The sequence below is a fragment of the Stegodyphus dumicola genome, chromosome 4, assembly GCF_044657685.1.
Source record: "Stegodyphus dumicola isolate Sdum_Otavi_A_Nest chromosome 4, ASM4465768v1".
Classification (NCBI taxonomy): Eukaryota; Metazoa; Arthropoda; class Arachnida; order Araneae; family Eresidae; genus Stegodyphus; species Stegodyphus dumicola.
The window spans coordinates 88361248-88374790 of NC_140771.1; the positions used below are offsets into that span (position 1 = coordinate 88361248).

The window sequence follows — 13543 nt, forward strand, 5'->3', positions numbered from 1 at the left end:
GATAATGAGTCTATTAAGCCTAATTCTGTTGCACGTGGTGCAGGCAATAGCAAACATAAAATGGAACATACTGACTTAGACCTAAATGATGATGATGCAGGTTTTAAAAAACCGGGTAAAACTGTTAAGCCAAAAGTAATTAAAAACAAGAAATTGCCAACTTCTAATAAGTTTGATGTTTTGTCTAAGGCTACTAATGTAAATAGTACTGATGATTGTGATAGTGACATGAATGTTAATCCGAACAACAATGAGCCGGACTCTAATTCTCAGGCATCTACAGAGGCTGTTCGCACATTTTTAAACGATTTTGGTAAGCCGTAATAAAAACCCCTTTGCTGCAAAAGACGTAATTGTACTATGTTTTTGAAAGTCAAAATTATCGTCTGTGGCTTGAAAGTTTTGTTTTTATTCAAAATGGCGGATTTAACAAAGCAGTGGTTCGAAGACTACATTTACGCTCTTTCCGAAGAGAAATATGCATACTCCGTTATCCAAAAACGATGTGAGAGTCATGGTTTTGTGATATCTAAAGCGTCGATAGGTAATATCATCAACAAGAAAGAAAAAAAACGTCAAATTGGAGCCTCAAATGGGACAAAAATTCTGAACAAGTATCCAAGGAAAAAACGGACATCTTTGACTATTGCAAAGGTAAGTTGTTTAATGTTAGAAGAAAATCCCCCTAGTCAAAGGACAGTTGCAAAATCATTAAAATGCTCCGTGTCCACTGTCAACAAAATCAATAAAATGCTCCGTGTCCACTGTCAACAAAATGATAAACGTTGATTTAAATCTTAAGAAAGCGAAAAAACGCAATGTGCATCGTCTTCTTCCAAAGCATATCGCTCAACGCAGGACACGCTGCAGAAATCTGTATGAGAAACACTTATCCAAAGAAAAATGGAAAACAATTGTCGCAATAGATGAAGCAGTGGAGTATTTAAATGATTGTAACAAAAAAAGAGCCATTTATTTTCATAAAAGGGGGAGAAAAAATTTCAAGTACATGGTTCAAAGAATCGAAACAAAGTTTTTCTAAGGGATTCATGATTGTTGCTGGTTTTTCTTATAATGGCAAGTTAAAAATAAAGAGAGTGCAAAATAAATGTCAAGATTAACTCCAAATACTATCAGAAACATGTTTTATCGCCATTTTTTCTGAATGAAATACCATCGCTTTACCCACAGTGCCATCAATCTGTGAGACTCCATCGGGACAAAGCTAGCAGTCACACATCAAAATCCACTGTAAATTTCCTAAATGAAATGGAACAAAAAAACTGGTATCAAGGCCATACCCTTCACTGATATCCCTACTAAATCTCCCGATGTGTCACCTATGGATTTTTGTGCTTTCGAACTTTTAAAAACTGCATTATCCAAACATTGTCCCAAAACCCTAACAGGACTCTGGAAAGCTGTTCGGGAGGCATGGGGTAGAATACCTTTTCTGCCACTTCAAAAGGCATTATTATCCTGGAAATTGCGGTGTCGAAAGATAGTTCAGAATAAGGGATGTCAAGTAGAACATTTAAAACACAAGAATTTTATGTAATTTAGTTTTGTGAATACAATATACATCTTCTAAATGTGTGAACAGCCTCTGTACTAGCTCACAAGTTATTCCACGTGCGGTGAATATCAATATTCCCCCAATTATGGTGAGACCTAAAGAAAATGAAAAATTAGGTGACTGCCAAAAAAATCGCTGAAAGCCTACCTAATGCTAAGTTTTTGTGTCGACTTAGTTGTGAATTTATTACAATTCTTCCGAATAATGAAGACGACCACAAAATTGTCAGCAAATTTTTTAAATAAAATGCTATTGACCTTTTTGTAGTGAACTTTAGGCGTGAAAAGCCTGTTAAGATCCTACTTTGGGTGCCTCCCTTCTACTACGGACGTTAGCGAAGCCAAAAATGCGCTAGAAGAAAAGAGATATAATATTTATAAGGTTGTGCAGTTAACAAAAAATCGTTCTAAAGCTCCTATGCCGTTATTTCATATACAGCTGCTTCAAAATGATGCACTTGAGAAAATAGTGTTGAGAAATATGTATCTAAATTTCAGATAACCCAATGCTTTAACTGCCAAAAGTGGCATCATTCGTCTGAAACCTGCCGCATGGCACCTAGGTAAGTCAAATGCGCTGGTTTTCACAAAAGCTCTGACTGTGAAATTAAAGGAAACCTTTATACGCCTAAGTGTGTTCTGTGGATTAGTAGGTCATCCAGCTTCCTATAGAGGGTGCAGTAAATTTCCAAAAGCCAAAAATTCAGGTAAATATTCGATCAGACCTGGCGTTAATTACGCACAGACCCTTAACCCTAAAGGAAACGTGCAAACATAGAAACCCGTTCAGACACATGTAGACACCAATACGGATCTAACTGGCGCAAGCTCGAATCCTACGAATAATTTTAAAATGAGCGGAATCGGAGATCTATTTGAACTTATGAAAATTATGACTGAATTTCAAAAATTATTTGGCAGTAACCTAAACAAAATCAACCAAATATTCAGGAATATAACATTTCCTGACATGAGAAACTGTGGAAATGACCTCGGTCAGAAAACGAACATTTTCTACCAGATATTGGAAGAAATTAACAGCATTGTGCAAAGAAACTAAGATCTTACTTCTCCGACATATTTCATATATTTTGTACCGTTTCATGTCTAATTTCTCCAATTTGATATGTTATTTTGCACCACATTTCCCTGTTGATCACATACTCCATTTTACCTGCTTCTTATATTGCGTACCTGTGAATTCTTGACTCTCCCTAAAAATTTGGCCAATACTTGCTTTGCATTTTTCGTACTTTCTTGTCTTCTCATCTCGTGTGTAGCAGCTCAGGACTGTGGTTGAACTCGTCTACGACTCTTTCGACTTGTTGAAATGTTCTCACTTTTACTTCCCGCTTTAGGATGAACTATTTCAGAGCTTTACTCTGATACTCCAACTTATACTATGGTATAACTATTAGAAAATCGACTGCTTGTTATCCAGGGATAGCGCACTCACGCGCGGGAGCCTAAAACTGCGAACTGCGTTCGCCAGAGTCGACCAATAGTCCCTGGTTTTTTAGGCATGAGACGATTCATAACGAGCTAAAGATTGATAAAATCAATGTGTGCATAGCAAAAATAGCGAAGAAATTCTTCAATAATATTGAAAAAGTTCAAAATAGCTCCATCCCCAAATTAAACTAGGACTATGCAAGCATAAGACCAGGCGCGATCCTTCTCTAATGATTGATACCTAAAGTTCTGGTACAGTTAGTATCATACTTCTGCCCATGAACCTCTTTTACATTTAAATAATTTTAAAAAAATGTGCATATATACATGTGATAACTTCTTGAATCTGATTTCATGCATTTAATGCTATTTCTTTCTGCATGCATAAGTATTGCCATCTAGTATCAATGTGATAAATTCCTTTCTTCCTCATTTTTAAATTTATACTATTGAATTAATATTTCCCAGTAGATACTGCAATTCTAAGATACTTTTTAATAAGTCTTTCTCAATAGATGTTTGGCCCACCCTTTTATTATTCCCCACGATCCTTTTACTTGATTGTTTTACACGGTTGATAATATTTTTGTATTCTTTATTTTACTTAATGATGTTTTTAATGTGACTTAGAATATTATCTTAATACTTAGCCTCGCCCCATGACCAATGCCTGAGTTTCAAGTTAATGCACTTGCTTTCCAGCCACCTCATTGGATCTTTCACACCAGTAGCTCCTCCCCCTTGGCCAAAGGACCTCTCTCCACCCATGCATCGACCATTTGAGCTTCAGACGCCCAGTTAACAGCATGCCATTCCATCGGCTCTGCAAATATCTCATTTTAGCTGAACCAGTTGACTTTATTGCTTTGTCATCACCTTGGACACTGTACATCTGAGCGACGGTACTATCCTTCTGATCTGTATATGCGAGAGGCTCATCACTCAGTCTCACGAGAATTTTTCTCTCATCTGATTATTGCCATGTTATGTCAGGGACGTAATGTTATTCTCCGCACATGTTACACACAGGATGCGGCTAACAGCCTGAGCCTTCCATTTTTATCTAATTTCTTTTTCACCAAAAACCCGTTCTCCTTTACTTTGAAATCATTTGTCTTGGTGGAATTTTCATTTTTAGCTTCGCTAAGCAATGATGCTAGATCTCTGCTTTGATGCTGAGATTCAATTAATGCCTTAGAATTAACATTAATCACTTTCTTAATTTCTTTCTCTTCCTCATCAGCTTGCGGTAAAATATCTTCGTCAGTCTCAATAAACGTCAGTTCTTCTAGTTTCTCCATTTCGGTTTCTCTACTTCGATCTTCTTCCTGAGATCGTGTCAAAACCGCATTTATTTTTCTAAATTTAAGAATGATTTATTTTTGAACAATTGGGCAGTTTTTTTACCCAATACATATCTGCCGGGATCATTTGTAATAACAGCTGCCTTTATTTATATTCTTTTAAGTTCGCAATTAGTTTCAACTTCCGCTAACGGTAGACACACTAAATGGTCATTTAAAAGATATTGTACCCATACATGTTCTCCAGTCATTTTTGCGTTATCTATGTATTTTCGAGAAATAACATCAACAGTGGCTCCTGTGTCTCTAAGAATAGGCATTTCCTACCCATTAACTAAACCTTTAATTGTATATGTCTCTAACAAATCATCATTCGAAGATACGCAATTTACCTTTTCATTTGGTTTTAAGTGAGGGCACTGAGGCTTAAAATGTTGGTATGACCCATACTCGAAACAACGTGGTTTTGTCGATGATCTTTCTTGTACTTTGAATCATCCCATTTATCAGAATGCTTAAAATGAGGCGAATGCTTTTTTTCATAAAATTATCATAACGAGGTTTAAATAATCCTTTGTTAATTTTCTCAGTCTGATGGGCAGAAAATTTCGGTTTTATTGTTTTTCTCACATCTTCAAAATCTTCAACTTTCTTAACCATCTTAGTGGGTGAAATTTTGTTAGTCCATTCATCCTTAAAATGTTCTTTGAAATCAGGAGATGTACGCTTTTTAATTGGATCAACGAGCATGAGATCTTCTAGCTGTTCAAAAGTTTTAATTTTAATCCGTTAAGCCATCCTTCTAAATAATTCTTTAATTCATAGTAGAAATCATACCAAGTACTAATCACATTTTGTCAATTGAAATACAAACAAATTTTGTGAAAATTATGAAACCTGATTTTTTATATCATACCCTTGTCTTAACAGCTTCTTGAAGAAAACATTTTTAATCATCATAAAATATTAAACGCAAAAATTTGACCCCCATGCTGTAAAATTGACGAATATTTAACTTCAAAATTTGGGATTTTTAATAACCTATCTAGCATTTTGAGGTGTCATTTAAAAGTAAATTAAAATAATTCGAGATTGACTGTTTTATTTAATGTCATCCAATTGTATTTTTTAATACATAATAGAGTGTAACATTTTTTAATTTATAATTTTATAAATGGAGACCACTCCTGCTGAAATCTAGTCACGAGGCGCAAAAAGGCCAATCAACTGTGACGAAATAAATCACAATTTGTCCTTTAGAAGTGAAAATACATTGGCATAAACAAAATGCCAAATTAGACTTCTGTGACAAAGAACTTACGCTTACAATAAATCTTCTCAGTTTTATACATATATACAGGGTGTCTATAATTAAAGTTTGGTTTAGTTTATTAGATTACGGCAAAGCACTCGAGGGCTATCTGCCTTAAGGGAGGAATGCCTTCGTGGAGGACTTTTTAAGGGAGACTGGCTCGTATACACGTTACATATGGGGAAAACCACGAAAACACCCATGCAGCCAGTCCGTTCGCGGGATTCGAACCTCGGACCGAACTACCAGTGTTCAGCGACGTTACCGCTCGGCCACTGGGGGGGGGGTCTGTAATTAAAGAACCCTATTTAAAAGTTGCCTACAAACGAAAGCAGTGATCATAAAATTGTGAAATTTGGGGGCGGACTTAATGAAGGGCGATTTCTTTCAGCGAGGAAAAAAATCAGTTAAATAGTGTCACCGGAAAGAGTTATATAAATAACTTATACATATAGCCACACCTTTACAATAGTTTTGCAATTTTATTACCCCCCTCTTCCCAAAAACATGTCCCACATGATGGCCATTATTTTTAGCTGCCATCTGAAATCGCAAGATGGCATGTTCCACAGTTGACCGAACTGTGTGCTGGGAAATGTTTAGCACGTGCGGTCAAAAGTTGGCTTTAAGGTCAGGTAAAGTTCTTGGATCTTCAAGATTAACCAGAAGTTTCAAATGTTCCAGCGCCAAAAAATGTGTATATTGAGTTCTGGGGATTGAGGAGGCCGCACATTACGAAAGTGTCAGCTAATGACACGTTCTTCTGTAAAATGATGTTAAAAAGCATTCGTAACTTACCGTGCAATGTGCAAAGGAACTCCATCTTTCATAAAGATTGTGCGTGCAAGGTACTGACGTGCTTACAGAATTTTTTTCTCTAACAGTGATGCATATCGCTACCCGGTAATGGAGCATGTCACTGAACCTGTGGGACTTAGTTCCAGAAGTACGTGCTGAGAATAAATGACGCAGAAAATCCACACCATACCGTTACCTTTGATTAATGCTATGGAACCTCTAAGACAGGGCACGAATTTTCGGATTCCTAAATTCGGCAGTTGCGAGTATTCACTGCACCGTCCAAATGAAAATGCGCTTCGTCTGTCCATAGGATATTCGTAGGCCATTCCATATCGACTTCAAAGCAAGCAAAAATCTGAAGTGAAAACCGGAGTCAAGCGTCAAAATCATGTGGAAGCAACCGACGCACTAGTGAAAGTTTGTATGAAATAATATCGCAGATATTAATAATATCGCAGATATTTATGATTTTCTGCAGGAAAATAGCATCTTAATTCAAGAGCAGTATGGATTTAGACGGAAACTCTCCATCACACATCAGCTATACAGAGTTACGGAGTTGATCGCTGATGGATTTCAGAAAAAACTAATCACCGGGGCTCTCTTCCTCGATATATCGAAAGTTTTGGATTGTGTATGGTTACAGGGCCTCATTTACTAACTAATCACTCTGGGTTTCCAAGATTACATCATAAACATCATCAGTTCCTATCTTTACGATAGACATTTTGTTGTTCGTTATAACAATACTGACTCCACACGAAAGGTAACTTCTGCTGGATTGCCACAAGGAAGCTTACTTTCGCCCATTTTATTTTCAATTTACACGAACGACATAACACACAACCCCCTCACTACACTAGCACTTTACGCAGACGATACTTCGATCCTCCACCAAAACGCTTCTATGGCCGCAGTTGTACAAACATTACAAGAACACATCCATGCACTAGAGTCCTGGATCATAAAATGGAAAATTAAGACGAATGTAGAGAAATCAGAAGCTGTTTACTTCACCTACAAAGCCAACCTAGATCTGGATATCACCCTCAAAATGTATGGTATCAGTATTCCCTGGGCCAGGCAAGTTAAATACCTTAATGTCATTTTAGACCAAACACTCACATAGGCTCCACACGTTACATATACTTTAAACATGTTTCGGGGTGTTAAAGCTTTACTCAACCCCCTCTTTGCCCGAAACTCGAGTTTGTCTATTCAAAATAAAGTTCTTGTATTCCAATCCCTTTTCCGTCCCATCATCACTTATGCCTGTCCTCTGTGGGGTTTCCTTTGTGACACAACTATGAAAAAAATTCAACAAGTGCAAAATATGACTTTGAGACAGATGGCAAATTGCCCCTGGTTCATTAGGAACGATGCAATTCATCGGGAACTCAATGTCGAAAAATTCAACGTCTGCTTTGCAAAAATTACAAGAAAATGTTTCAGGAATATTCATAAAGTGAATAATAGCTCTATCCCACAGCTGTACTATAATTACCAGGATAGAGACAACAGAAAACGACCGAAAGCGGTCCTTATACATTTAATCTTCTAGAACCGGGCCGAAATTCTCATAATATAGCCTTCAGACCGGCGCGATCCGAAACAGTTTTGCCGCCTCTTTGACATTTTCCTAATGAGAAAAGTCGTTAGTCCCCCTCCATGGATGAAGTAAAATTTACATGTTTGTCGGACGCTTACGTCCCATAGTAGAGGATTTGCAATTTTTTCGATGATTATTTTGCTTTCATTTAAATGAAGTTCTAAATAAATAGTGCATAAATAAATATGCAGTACTGGATGCATATCCAGTGCACAATTTATTTAGAACAAAATGTATGCAATGTTTATATTTCACTCACTATTTCTAATCAATCTCGTAAAAAATTTGTGAACTTTTTAACTTTGTTTTCACACTTCATTTATATTCGCGTATTTTCGTATTAGAAATTAGAAAGCGAGAACAAAATTTAACAAAATATAGTAAATACGAACTAGATTTGTAAGTCTGCAGGCTGGAATACGATTTTTAATAACATATTTTCATTAATAAAATAATGGCAATGACTAATTTAATGAAATAATAATAATAATTTTTATTACCATTAGATGATTAGAATGAGATTCAATACAATTATATTTTGAGATGAACTTACAGCAATAATAAAGCTTTACATAACAATAACAGAGATTTAAATCTGCTTTTTTCAATAATTTTGTTATTATAATATCAAAATCAAAATCCGAGATACATTGGTTGCGTTTAATCATTTAACTTTAACAAATATTACATTGGACTATCAGGCAAAGAAGGTATATCTTTAACGAGAATTTTTCTTTGTAAAATTGGCTTTTGTTTATGTTATCAGAGAAAAATATCCGTGACCTATACATGCAATCATCAAAAGAATTTTGAGAACAGTTTTAAATGTTCATGAAGAATTAATTATACGTCAATTTCTTTTCATAGGTAGAAATTTCGTCTAAAACCATCGTTATATCCAAAGGTTGAAGTCTATTTCATTTTCAACGAATATTCTATTTGCACATAATATATTTTCTAATTTATTTTAGAAAGAGTAATCTTTCACGTTTTCAAAAGAATAAGGACATACTGGGTGTTGACACAATGTAGTAAATCTGTTTTTCATATTTCTTCCAGTAATGAAAACGATTACCCTGGAATATTTTCAAAGCAAAATTAAGAAAACCGTTTATGCCAAATTTTGCATAAAGTATCTTCTCGTGTATTTTTTTATTTAAAGTGTAGAATTTTCTCTTTGAAAATATCAAAAATCATGAACGGAGCAAAATTAATTCATGAGAAATAACTTTGAAATGCAATAATTCCATCGTAATATGAAATAGTGGAGAAAAGTGCAATACAGTTTATTTATTCACAAATAATCCCCCTCACATGTGTAATTTATGTACTGTCGCTTGAGAAATATAGGTTAGTAAATTAAACCGGTTATTTCAATAATTTTCCTTTATCAATATTTTTACAGGCTCTTCAGTAGAGCGGTAAAAGTGGCTGAACGCTTGTAGCTCGCTTGGGTTTGAATCCCGGCTAAATAGTTGGATTCACGGCTTTTGTGTAACGTAAATGCAAGCCAGAAAGTCCTCCGCGAAGGCATAACTCCCCTTATACAGGTAATTGTTGTGTTCTTTGATGTAATTCAGTAAGCGAAAAAAATTAATCCAATCAAACCCGAAGAACGGGTTGATTACATGTGGAATTTTCCACCAGGAACGTAAATGCGAGCAATTTTCTCTTAAAAAGCTTTACACGAAAGCATCCATCCCCTTAAGCAGATAGCGTTCGCGTGCTTTTCCGTAATCCAATCCTAATTTTCATACATTTAATAGTAAGTTGACATACACCTTATTACAGACAAAATAACAACCTTTTTTTAAAGATGTTTTTTATTAACTTGTCTGAATTCCCTTTATCTCTTGAGGAGTATAAGAATTTCAGCAAATAAAACTGCCCAAAATTTTATACAATGTAACTGATGTTTTGATTCAATTTAGAAGTAACGTGAGCTTTACTGATATTTAAATACTTTTTGGCAGATCTCATCCTAAAAGAGGGTTTAAAGATAAATTGATTTTATTTAATTTACAATCAATGAAAATCATTGAAAGCAATCACTGAATGAATGAAAATCACAAAAACTATTATACATACAATTGTCTCTTATTTATCACCTGATAAATCAGACAAAATTGCCTACATAATAGAAGCACTTTGAAAGAGTTAACAGTTCTTAAGGGTTTTATGCACTCCACAAAAAAATGTCAAAATAAATTCTTATTATTCATAAGTATGAAAAGGAAGTAAACGATAAAAGCGGTTTTACCTATTTTCTAGAAGGGCATTAAATCTAAAATATTAATCTGTTCTTATTTGTTATGATTAAAAAACATTAAATAAGGTAAGCTTAAAGAGCGTGCAAAATCGCTGACGTTTTAATCGTAGCAAAAGTCATTACTAAAAAAATTAGCATTCAAATTATGAGACAGATTGTGAAAGAGATGGCCTCTATTTGATTTTCAAGTATATTGGCGAGAGACGAAACCTGCGGTTTTTGCCAAAATGTAGCCAAACTGATAAGAAGAGGGAAATAATGCGTAGCCAGCGGCTACTCTGAGCAGCGACAATGGACCACCCAGAGATCTACAGATAGGCGATTCTTTAAAATGGGGAGGGCATGGATGGTACGATAGTTGTACCAATGCCGGCGTCTGAGAAAATCATTCTCGTGGTACAGCTGCTGTACCAGCCGGCTTCAGAAAGTTTAATCTTCTCCTGATTGTTCTTGAACTGACAGAAACACCAGCATCCTTCAGATCACTTCTGATGGCCGTTGATGACATTTTTCTATCTTGGAGACATAGTCTTTTTATTCTTCTGTCATCAATAGATGTGGTGTAAGGATTATGTTAATTTTATTAACAGTTAAATTTTAAGTTAAAGTTCCTTTCCTGTCAAATTCTTAACTTCAACTTACTACTTCCGGCCAGAACGTAGTTTTGGAATTTGCTGAATGTTTAATGAGAAGGAGCGGTATTTAAACCACGAAGTTACTTACTGAGACAGAGAGAGAATCAGAGTTTCTGAATTACGCGCGTCTGCCTTTTTGGCCGCTCTCTCTCTCTCAAAGCTGTTTTTACGCTCGACCGTACTCAGGCCCTTGCTAAGCTTCGTAGTAAAATAAGTTAAGGGGCCAACTCTAATTAAACCTTGATAGCTTTGGCTATACTTATTTAGTTAATCTTAGTTTTAGTTTAATTCTTAGTCTTTTAGGTTCAAGTCCAAAGTGCGGGCTTTAATTGTACACTCCCAGGCGGAGTTTTCTTAAATCTTATCGAAATAATAAAGGGTTAGTTACCCTTCTCTCTTGTTGTTTCCTGTCATCGAACTCTAGCTATTATTCGCTTATCAGTTCTTAGGTTCCTCACTTCCAACATTAACTTAGAATTCCAAAGTGAGGTGCCTTACAATTGGCGCCCGAAAAGAATTCTAAACGGACCATGTCGTTAGAATCCGGGAAGTTCACGTTGACCCCTCCGACCTTTCAGGTCCCTACAACATCCACGAATCCAGTAGAAGGGTTTGGATTCCTCGTATAAATGCTGCATGCAGCCATGAAACCAACAGCCACTTTTGATGGCAAGGGCTCAATCCTGACATTTTTGGAGCAACTAGACCTACATTTCACCTTACACCCCGTGAATCAGCTACAAAAAGTGATCATCGCTACGACAGCCTTAAAAGGTCAAGCTCTTAGCTGGCAGAAGAGTATAGGAAAGTTCTTGTTGGGGGACCCAGGATCTGAATCATATAACTGGGAAAATTTCAAATCTGCATTAATAAAAGCATTTCCAGTTGTTAAAAATCGTGCGAAGCTTGAATCGTGCGAAGCTTGTATAGCAAATACCAAGGCGGTTTCGAGGATTTGACGGCATTCATTTTAAGAAAAGTTCATATTTTTAATCTATTATACGGGAAAAAGCCCGATAAAGAAATTATTGAAATAATTCTGCCACGTCTTCTACTGTCAGCGCGAGATTTTCTCGAAGTGCGTAATCCGCAAACAATGGAAATTCTATTCCAGCTTGCAATGAAATTTCAAAGTAGAAGAAACTCAGAGAAAGCGCGTGCAACTCCGTTTAGCCAGTACTCAAGATTTACTTCTCAAAAGAAACCACAAGTTCAGTACAAGGCGTATCGGCAGACGGGAAAACGTGAAACGTTTAATAACAAGAGCGGAGATAAATCTAAGGGCGGTGGATATAAAAATCAGCGAAAAGAGGCGGCAGGTAACCAGAATTTAAACGCAAACCGGTGATCGAGAAGGGGCAACGGTCACCGAGTAAGAAAGAAAACTCCTCAGAAATTTGTTTAAATACAGTCGTAGTACAAAATTTTGCTATGCCGGAGGTACAGATTTTGGTAAATAATGTACCAACCACTGCACTCCTGGACACAGGGGCATAATGTTCATTCCTATCGGAAAATTTTTACAAAAAACATTTTCGTCGTTACAGACTGTTTCAAGCGACGGGACAAAAAGTAATTGCCGCCCAAGGCAAACAGTACGTATGTTTGGGGAAAACCGCACTGCATGTTCAGATTAAAAACGAGGTCCTAAAAATTAATTTTTTAGTCGTGAAAAATTTACTCACATCAGCGATATTGGGGGTCGATTTTTTACGTGCATCCGGCGCAAATCTTAATTTTCGGAATTCTACGTTTCAGGTGCACATGGACCCGGTAGAAGAAGATGAAGTTTCCATGCCGGAATTGAATCTACAACATTTGAACATGGTAGAGAAAAAGAAGATTGATGGATTGGTAAGGAAATTTAATTCTTTGTTTAACGACAAACCTGGGTTTTGTCAGGTAGTTAGTCATTCCATAGACACTGGGAATGCCCCTCCAGTCCGGTCGAAACCATACAGATACGACAAAACTAAAGAAAAATTATAGAGAAGCATATTGAAAAAATGCTACAAAACAAAATAATCGTGCCTAGCACGAGTTCGTACGCAAGTCCGATGGTCCTTTGTAAAAAAAAAGAACGGACTACCCCTGAACACCCGGACGCGTATAGGTTTGCAGTTGATTATCGTAAGTTAAACAGTATAACAAAATATCCCACATATCCCCTACCAATAATTGACGAAATTATTAGAACCATCCGCTCGATTAAATTCATGACAACCCTAGACCTCACGTCGGGTTACTTTCAAATCGCCGTTAAGCCAGAGGATGTCCAGAAGACCGCGTTTATAACAAAGTCAGGCGGCTATGCCTTTTTAAGAATGCCCTTTGGTTTGAGCGGAGCGCCAGCTACGTTCCAAAAAGCTATGGACATAGTCTTAAAGCCAGTTTTAGGTAAAAGTACAATTATTTATCTTGACGATATCATAGTTACCAGCGAAACATTAGAGGAACATTTGAAACATTTGGAAGAAGTTTTTGCCTTACTTAACGAGGCTGGTTTCAAAATAAATGCAAGAAAATGCAAGTTCGCGGCGAAGGAATTACGATACCTTGGGTACAAAATCTCTAATAAGGGAATAG

General features: G+C 36.3%; 1 long non-coding RNA gene across 1 annotated transcript in view; it reads left to right on the top strand.

Annotated features, from left to right (window-relative positions):
- LOC146997604 (uncharacterized) overlaps positions 1-13543 on the top strand; it is a 44967-nt gene that overhangs the window by 26613 nt on the left and 4811 nt on the right. The window contains exon 2 of the long non-coding RNA XR_015040500.1: positions 12716-12811. This is a non-coding gene — a long non-coding RNA (uncharacterized LOC146997604). The remainder of the gene's footprint in view (positions 1-12715; positions 12812-13543) is intronic.